Source organism: Microtus oregoni, unplaced genomic scaffold, assembly GCF_018167655.1.
Source record: "Microtus oregoni isolate MIOR12 unplaced genomic scaffold, Mior012 000035F_ref0000213, whole genome shotgun sequence".
Taxonomy (NCBI): Eukaryota; Metazoa; Chordata; class Mammalia; order Rodentia; family Cricetidae; genus Microtus; species Microtus oregoni.
This window is the reverse complement of record NW_024543094.1, coordinates 3,033,462-3,042,261: the sequence shown is the minus strand read 5'-3', so window position 1 is coordinate 3,042,261 and position 8,800 is coordinate 3,033,462.

The window sequence follows — 8,800 nt, the reverse complement described above, 5'->3', positions numbered from 1 at the left end:
ACGGTTTCTGCAGTTGAACACTACACCAAGCATTATATATTTTGTTCTAAACTATATCTGATATTAGGTAGCAGAATTAATATTTTTATTTTACATGAGTGGAAAGCCTAGCAAAGAATCTCTAGATTTTTTTATCTTGTGAAATACATACAATCAATGCCTTTGAACATAAATGCAAAATTTTATGGAAGGAACAACAATATGACATGTGGTTCTAAAATTTCACCTAGGAATAAAATTATGGAGTACATATACACTGTCTATATATTGCTGTGAGTTTGAGTGAGTTCTAGGACATCCAGGGTTATGTAGAGAGAGACGCTGTCTTAAAGCAAAACAAAACAAATCCCACCACACACAATCTACTAACTAAGCAACCACACAAACAAAGAAAGAGAAGTGAGGGAAAAAGGGAGAGGTAACTTGCTCCCTCCGGCATCACCAAAGCCAGCAGCAGAGTCACATCTTCACAGCACCCCCTTATTTCCTTCTCAGTTACCGTGAGATGGAAGCCATCCCTATGAGTGATGTGGGCAAACTAAGCAAACTGATTGGTAAATCTGCTAAGGATGAATGTAGGATTTAAACCCAGGTCCATCCCATCTTATATACTTCCGAGTCAGATTCAACAAATGATGACGATTTGATATTTGCATAAAAGAAGAGTTTCAGAAACTGAATAGAGGTTTTCAAAACAAGAAGTAGTTAAGGAACACATTGAAAAGTGTTCGACACCGTTAGACCTTAGGGAGATGCGAGTTAGAACTACTTTGAAAGTCCGTCTTGCCTAGTCAGAATGGCTGACTAGCAAAACGTCCAATGAAAGCAGATGCTTGCAGGGTTGTGGGGGAAAGAAAGCCTTATTTAGCATTGGTGGGAGGGTATTCTGGTGTAGTCACTATAGAAATCAGCCCGGCGGCTCGATAGAGAACGACTGCATGACCCAGATATCCTGGGCTTACACCTAAAGGACTCCAGACTCCAGGCATGATCATCCATGTTCATTGCTATTCTATTCATGGTCGCCAGGGAATAGAAACAGTCTAAATGCTCATCGGCTGATGACTGGATAATGAAAATGTGATACATATATGCAAGGTAATTTTATGTATTTGTAATAAACAATGAAATCATGAGCTGGGCAAAGGACAGCTAACGAGGTCACTAGGTACAGAGTGACAAACTCTGCCTGTCTTCTCACACGCGGATCTGTACGTATGTGTGCTTCGTTTGCAGCACCTGTCAGAGCCGGGGAGCTAGAAAAGGGCCTTGTGGAGCCTTAAGAGGGGGGCCTAAAATGTAGCTGAGAGCGAAAGTGTAAATCCATAAGCTAGGCTCAATGGCTTCCCAATTGTAACTTCTTGGAAGTTCACTAGTAGAGAACAACGTAAGTATTCGGGTGGCTTCACTTAAATCCTCGGAGTGACGTTTCAATTTTTTGAGCTAATCAGAAGAAAGCATTTTCAATTAAGTCATTTTAAGAAGAAGGGGAGAAGCTAACAGAGCATTGATGATATGAAAGTAGTACAGAGAGAGAACACTCCGGCAGGCAGAAAAGGTTTAAGCAGACATAGGATGGCGAGATATGGGAGATGAAGCATCAGGGAAGATGGGCTAACCAAAATGAAGGGTGTCTGGAAAAGCTATACAGAAACCTACTCTTTGTATGCCAACTGAAAAAAATGTAAGTTAAAAAAAGTTAAAGACTTAGAAGGCGGATATCTACATGGGAAGATAGTTTAGTTCCTAGAAACCAAATTAAACCAAAACCGTAGTACTAGTTATGTGATACTCTTTATGGTTGTTGATCAGAGAAGCCCAGAGTTCAGCGAAACAATACAGGCTCTTTTAAAAGAGATCATTGAGAAAGGACTGACTAAACATGTAGCCCAGGCTGGCCTCAAACTCACAGAGTTCTCTCTGCTTCACCCTGCTTCCTGAATGCTCGGAGTAAGGGTGTGCATTACCATACCTGGCTATGGTACAGGCTCTTACCATCCTTCTTGGGTGCTCATCAGATAAAGGTGATTGACCTGCCTGCTGGAGACACCATACACTTTGGCTGCACAATATAGAGACATCAAGCTCAGCTGAGCTGGAAGTTTCTTCCATGGTAGCAAGCTTCCAGTGTACTGCAATGTGCTAGGCAGGTTACTCGCGGGTGAAAAGGCACCAACAATATTACCCAACTGTAAATTCTATGAACCACAATGCTAACTCTCCAGACAAGGTATCCACATGTGTACATGTGTTTTGGATGTAACCAAAAGAAGGAACTACATGCTTGTATGGGAGAGGTCATAACCTCTAAAGGGGACTTCACTACTGCTATTCAGCTAACTTGACATCGCACCAAACTGCAGTATAAATATTTACGTTTATACCCATAGACAAATACGACTTTTATCCTTAATCAGAGAAGATTCTTTTGGCAGTGAACAAGAGTGAATGAAAAGATGCTGAGCTCAGAACTAAACAAGACATCCATAGCTCCCTGACTAGTGCTCAGAAAAAAACTGCAGAAGAACCGAAAGAACTGAAGACTGAGAGAACAGGGCAAAAGGCTGTAAAATGTTAACTTCAGGGCATGATACAACCATTGCAAACATGACTTTACAAAGCCGTGGTTGTCTGCATCGGGCTTACACACACTAGGCTTGTCAAAAGTTAGTCTTCGATGGGGAAGGGGCTTATAGACCACTATCCCTCCAGGCTGAACATTTGTCTACTGAGCAATTTTTAGGGGAGGAATGGTCATTCTTTTCAGTTGTATAAACAACTGCATATACTCAGCAGTGTCTATCCAACCAGGATCCAGAGGATGATCCCAAACCAGTGGTCATAAGGATGGCGCTAGTAAACTCAGCAGCTCATAAGACAAAACAGAAAGACATGTGAGGAAGGGACCTGTAAGGGGCTTCTGGTAATCGAGGAGAGAGACTAGACAGATGGGGCAAGAGTAAACAAAATGCACCATATGCAGGAATGAAATTGCCAAGGAACAAAGTTAATTAATAGAAAAAAGTAGAGCCCTATGGACAAAGATAGACAAGTGGATGGTAGAAAGGATAGCATTTCTCCATGTAGCCTATGCTTTCCTTCTCAGCTGCAGTTCTCCATAGCACTATGAGACAACAGTAAAGGTATAAAGCATGCACAGTAGCCTCCACGTCCTTCCTGCTTCCCGCTAGTGTTCTCCGAGACCCCCATAGTCTATTTGGTGCTCATTCAGCATCTCTCAAGACTCCAAGGCTAGCCTCTCACGAGTCCCACTCGCCCGGGCTGGTTTCACAGCTATTTAGGACGGAATACATTGCCGCCCATAATTGTTCCTCTTAGCCTCTTACTCTGATTTCAGGGCTCCTCCCTAGAGCCTCACAGCACTTAGGTAGGACAGAACCTATTCAGATGAGCATTATCGTTCTTAAGCACATGGTCACTGCTTGCCTAGCATGTCTTGTCCTGAAATTGCCTAACTGCTAATTATATTCCCAGGTGTGTGGGCCCCGGTAGTTCCCAGTTCTTATGTAACAGAACACAGGCAATTTTATTCCTCATTGCAAAAACTGCCTAGGCAATCGCTGGTTGTGTATGTGAGAGAAGGTGAGGGGTGGGTAAGGCTCAAGACGGATCTACCTGAACATGCCATTCTAAAGCCTCTTCTAGGAAAGATGGACCTGCTCTAAAGGGCACTCTGCTTTGCTGTATACCAGCGTCTCCCAGAATACTCAGTTTAGTAAGATGGGGTAAATTACTCTGCCTAAGAGAGGAAAAATCAGTGGGGTTAGGCACTGAACAGAAAGACAGAGTGAATAAAAATAGCCCAGTAGAGGCATGGCTGGAGAAGGACCAGCAGCAGCAATTCCAGGGGAAGCACTGGACCTGATAGCCATGATGTATGTGATGTCACATACCTTCTCTGGTAGCCCGTTGGGTTTTTAAGTTCATAATACCTACAGTTTGTGTGAGTGGATTATTTAGGACAAAAACAGTGAACACAGAACTCTCTGATGGTAAGGCACATGCATGAATGAATGAAACTCCACAGAAGACAGTAGGAAGTGACGCAGATTGTGGCCAACCGAGCCAAGGCTGTGGCTGGAGACATATCTAATTTACCACCCCACATTGAATGCCATTGCATGGAAAGACTTTTGTCCCAGAGGCCTCTTCTGATTGCCCTAGCTTTAGGGAATCTAAAAGAGATGTGGCACTTGCCTGCTGAGTGGATGGGAGATGATCATCAAGGTAGCAGAGCAGGCATTGGCTGAAAGGGAAGAAAGAAATGAATCCTACATGCAGCAGACATAAATGCCCAGCCAGGAAACAGAATTTTACTCCCTAACCTGCTCGGCTTGAGATCCAGGGAAAGCTTGTTTTATTTCTGAAAGAGAGGGTTAGAAAATTTCATCCCCTAGATGCCTTAACCATTAGTTAAGTCGACCAAGGCCCCCACACCCACTGAGAGAAGTTCCCTGTGGTGCAAGCAAAGACTTTGGTGTGGGGCACAGCTCGGTGTCACGCAGCATCCAAAGAGTCTGAAGTTAGCAGAAATTCCACGAGAGGGTTTTAGATCTTCCCAAGTTGTGGGATTGGCTGAAGTCCAAGCCAATTATAGCTACATCCCCAAGGTGAAGAAGGACACAGCGAACATCTGGGTTCCATTTATAATCTCAATGTTCCAGGAAGATGGAAGAACTAGTTACAGGGGTGTTGAGTGAGAAGGCCTCAGAAGGGCCCATGCACAGTGCCCTTAAAAGCATTTTCCCGTCTGGCAGCTGCCCTGTGACATGAGGAGGCCTGGCCCCTTCTATTTTGTAGTACCTGTAGGAGTGCTCCCAACCTGGGAGTGCTCCCAAAAGGACCAGTTCTACTATTCCTCAGTATTTTCCTTGCCATGGGTGCAGGATGGCACAGTGTTTACAGAATCCCAATGACAAGGAAATGAGTATGAGCAGTTAGAGAATGAAAGAAATGAGTTCTGCATAGCCTGGTTGTAGTATGGCGTTTCCTTAGCTGTCTAGAAATGGGTGACCATGGCCCTGGAGGTGACTGCAGCGAGGTTAAAAAGAATGGACAGATGAAGCCTAATATTATCAATTCTGGTTGAATTATGACATGTGAATTTACCTGAACCAACTAAGGTGCTAAGGACAGCAATCGACACTCTCTGAATCCCCAAATATGGACTCTTAAATGTTTGTCTTAGTGGTTATTTTTGTATAACACATTAACTGGCTTTCTAGTAGCTAGACTTGGAGAGAGAACACTTACCTTCCTTTCTTACTTTTGGTGGCATTGCCCTGGTCACAGGAAGTCACAGGAGTTGGGTGAAAGAAGGCTAGGGAGGAGGAAGAGGAGGCATAGGGTAAGACGAAGAAGAGAGAGACTGAAAAGCTTGTGATCACATATACGCAGGAAGGATGTGTTAGTGTGACCATAGTGCACTGGGGGGAAACGGAGGAGGCAAAGAACTGAAAGCCTCATTTTTCGCAGTCACACTCCTGAATGGAGCAACTGAAGCAAAGCCATCAGCGCGTTATCACAAAAAGTGTCTATCCCTAACCAGGAGAAAACAGTGGCCTTGATGGAGGGTGAGTGATATGGAAGGCACGTGGTATTTGTCTGCCTGTGTGCTGATACTTTCTTTTCTAGCCAAGAGGAAAGTGGCATTCTCTTGAAGAAGGCAGTCTTTGCAGGGAATACAAACCACAGGATAGACCGTGTAAAATATAACTACCTCCTGCCACCTTCCTTGGTTTCCTATAGAAAATTCCTAGGAACTAGAGATAAAGTAGAACTCAAAGATGGGAAAAGAACCTAGTTGACATAGAGCACCTGGACCCTACCTTGCCTGAAACCTACAGGCACATTTCTGGACTTTCTAGTTGGTAGCACACTGAAACTTAACATTTTCAATCAGCTTAGGTCCATTTGAGCTGGAATTTCATCATTTGAAACCAGAAGTTTATCAGTGTCCAGCACCATCTCCCTGGAATTGCCCAAAGATTAGCTGCTAATAACTATGCAAGAAGATCCCCCCCCCCCAAAAAAAACCCATCGGTGAAGGCAAGAATATTTATGCCAGGGACTATAACAGAGAAAACATGGAGAGGAGAATGTGAAGCTGCTTTCAAAATCCAATTTGCCCCTTCTTGCAGATTCCTCATCCTCACTGCTCTTCTTGCTCCTATTAGAAAGAGTCTCGTTGCTGTTACAAACTTGAACAACCTATCTGTGCTGCAGATTGCTCAGGGCTTAAAAGTGAGTACTGCTCTCACAGAGGACCCAAGTTTGGCTCCCCAGGCAGCTCACAAGTCTTTGTAACTCAGGCTCTGGGTGATCTGATGCCCTCTTCTGGTTCCCAACACACACACACACACACACACACACACACACACACACACACACACCTACCCCCCTCCACAAATAAAATAGTTCTTACAAAATTATCTGAGAGCCGGGTGGTGGTGGCGCACGCCTTTAATCCCAAGCACTTGGGATGCAGAGGCAGGCGGATCTCTGTGAGTTTGAGACCAGCCTGGTCTACAAGAGCTAGTTCCAGGAGAGGCTCCAACGCTACAGAGAAACTCTGTCTCAAAAAAAAAAAAATATCTGAGGCTGAATGTTTTGTGAAAGCAAAAGGGCTTGCTCAACAGGGGTTTGGAAGTTGAACAAGGTTGAGTCCTCAAGAGTCTGATGTCTGTTGGGGGCCTTGTGACAGACAGTAGTGTGGTGGGAACACACACTAGGCTCTTACATAGTGAGACAGGAAACCACATAATTGGAGAAGGTCCTGTTTGCTCTTTTATAGGTTTGATTTCTTGAGAATGTCTTCCAAAGGCATAGTCCCAAGAGCCTAACAACCCCAAATGAAATTCCACCTCTTAATGGTTACAACCATATCAATACCAGTAGACTGAGGACCAAGCCTCCAAATAGATAAACCCTGGGATGGGGCAGGGGGATGTTGCTGAACCTAATTGTGCCCTCTATGCCTCAGAAGAAAATGCTAATCCTTGAAACTTCAGAATACTATCTTATTTGAAGACAACTCTACAGATACAATCCGTTCAAACGAAGTCAGACTGAAGTAGTACCGGCCACAGCTCTCTGTACCATAAGAGGAGAGAGGCACAAGGAGAATGGCTTAGGATGACCCAGGCAGAGTGAAGTCAAATAGCTGAAAGCCAAGGAATAGATTGATGGCCCCAGCTAGAAGCCAGTGAGGGCAAGGATGGCTTTCCCGACACTTTACATGGAAATAATGTCTCTGCAGGCACCATATGACTTAAGGTTCTGGCTCCCAGAAAAGTTAGTGCAAGCCATCCACTACATTATAGCTTGCTAGAGCAGCACTGGCAAACCAACAAGAGGGTTGCCATGTTCTGTTTTATATTGTAAAGTAAGTACATCTTCAAGGTTTACATATGGTGAGATGTCTTCGCTAGTGTGTCTGTTGCTATGATAAAGCATCAAGGGGAGAAAGGGGTTCATCTGGCTCCCCATTCCTGATCACAGACCATCATTAAGGGAGCCAAGGCTGAACTCAAGGCAGAACTTAGAGGTTATAAACAGAGACCACGGAGGAGTGCTGCTTACCGACTTGTTCTCATGGATTACTCAGTCTGCTTTCTTATAGAACCTAGGACCATCTGCCTAAGACTGGCACCACCCACAGTGGCCTGGGCCCTCCCATATCAATTGTTAGTCTAGAAAATCTTATGGAGCATTTTCTCAGTTGAAAGCCCCTCTTTCCAAATGACTCTAGGTTGTGTCAAGTTGATATAAAACTAAGTAATATTGAGGAATGATGACATTAAAAAATTTCCCAAGATATTTGTTTGCATTTGAAATGATCACTGATGAGAAAAGGCAGGAAGTGAACGTATAAGGATGGAATTTAGACATCACCAAGGAACTGTCTCCTCCCCACGCATCCTTACATAATGTACATAACTGTTCATTAGAGCAGAAGTTCCTCTACTGTGCTGGAGATGACTTGGGATCCGCTGCAGGACAATAGGGAGGAGACGCCAAAGACTTAAGGTTTCAGTCCCACCTCACCTTTGAATACTTCCTCTGGTTTTATTTTGGGATTTGTATTCACGATTTCCCTGGGCAAAAGAGCTATGAAGCTAAAATGGATGGAAAGTCCATGGCATTATTTAACTTACAGTAAGGCAAATTCTTTTCTTCACCATTTCTGCAAACCATGGCCACTCGTATATGGGTTTGTCAGTGAATCAGCGCTACCCACCTCCACTAAGAACCCAAGGTGAAAAAAATCAAAACAGGACACACAACGTAGTTCCTCCTCCTTGGTTCTTAGGGATTCTGGTCGTGTGGTAGGAAGCTTCGCAGTTTTTTCCCCCTTTGTTCCAGTTTGTTTAGAACCCCAAATCAAGATCCTTCTGACTCAGAATGTGCTAGGGGGCTGCTCAAAGTAAAAGTCAAAGTATATAGTTTATACTTGTTGATTTATGGGCTGTCCTTTCTGCCACTGGATAAGCAGAGCAAAATACCAGGATGCAATATTTGCATTCTCGCTGTGGAGGCAGCAGCAGTTCCGAATGCCAGAAACAATGTGTTTGACACTAGAGAAACACACAAGCCAAAGGTAACTTGCAATTCCAAAACGAACATGGTGCACACACACTTCACCGTTTTATAATTCTACAGGTATGATCTCACTGGGAACCCACAGCCATCCTGCGATTTAGGAGGACTGGTATTTTTTACACTCACCCACAGATGGGCTCAGCGCCTAAAGAGGCTCAGCGCCTAAAGAGGCTCCAGG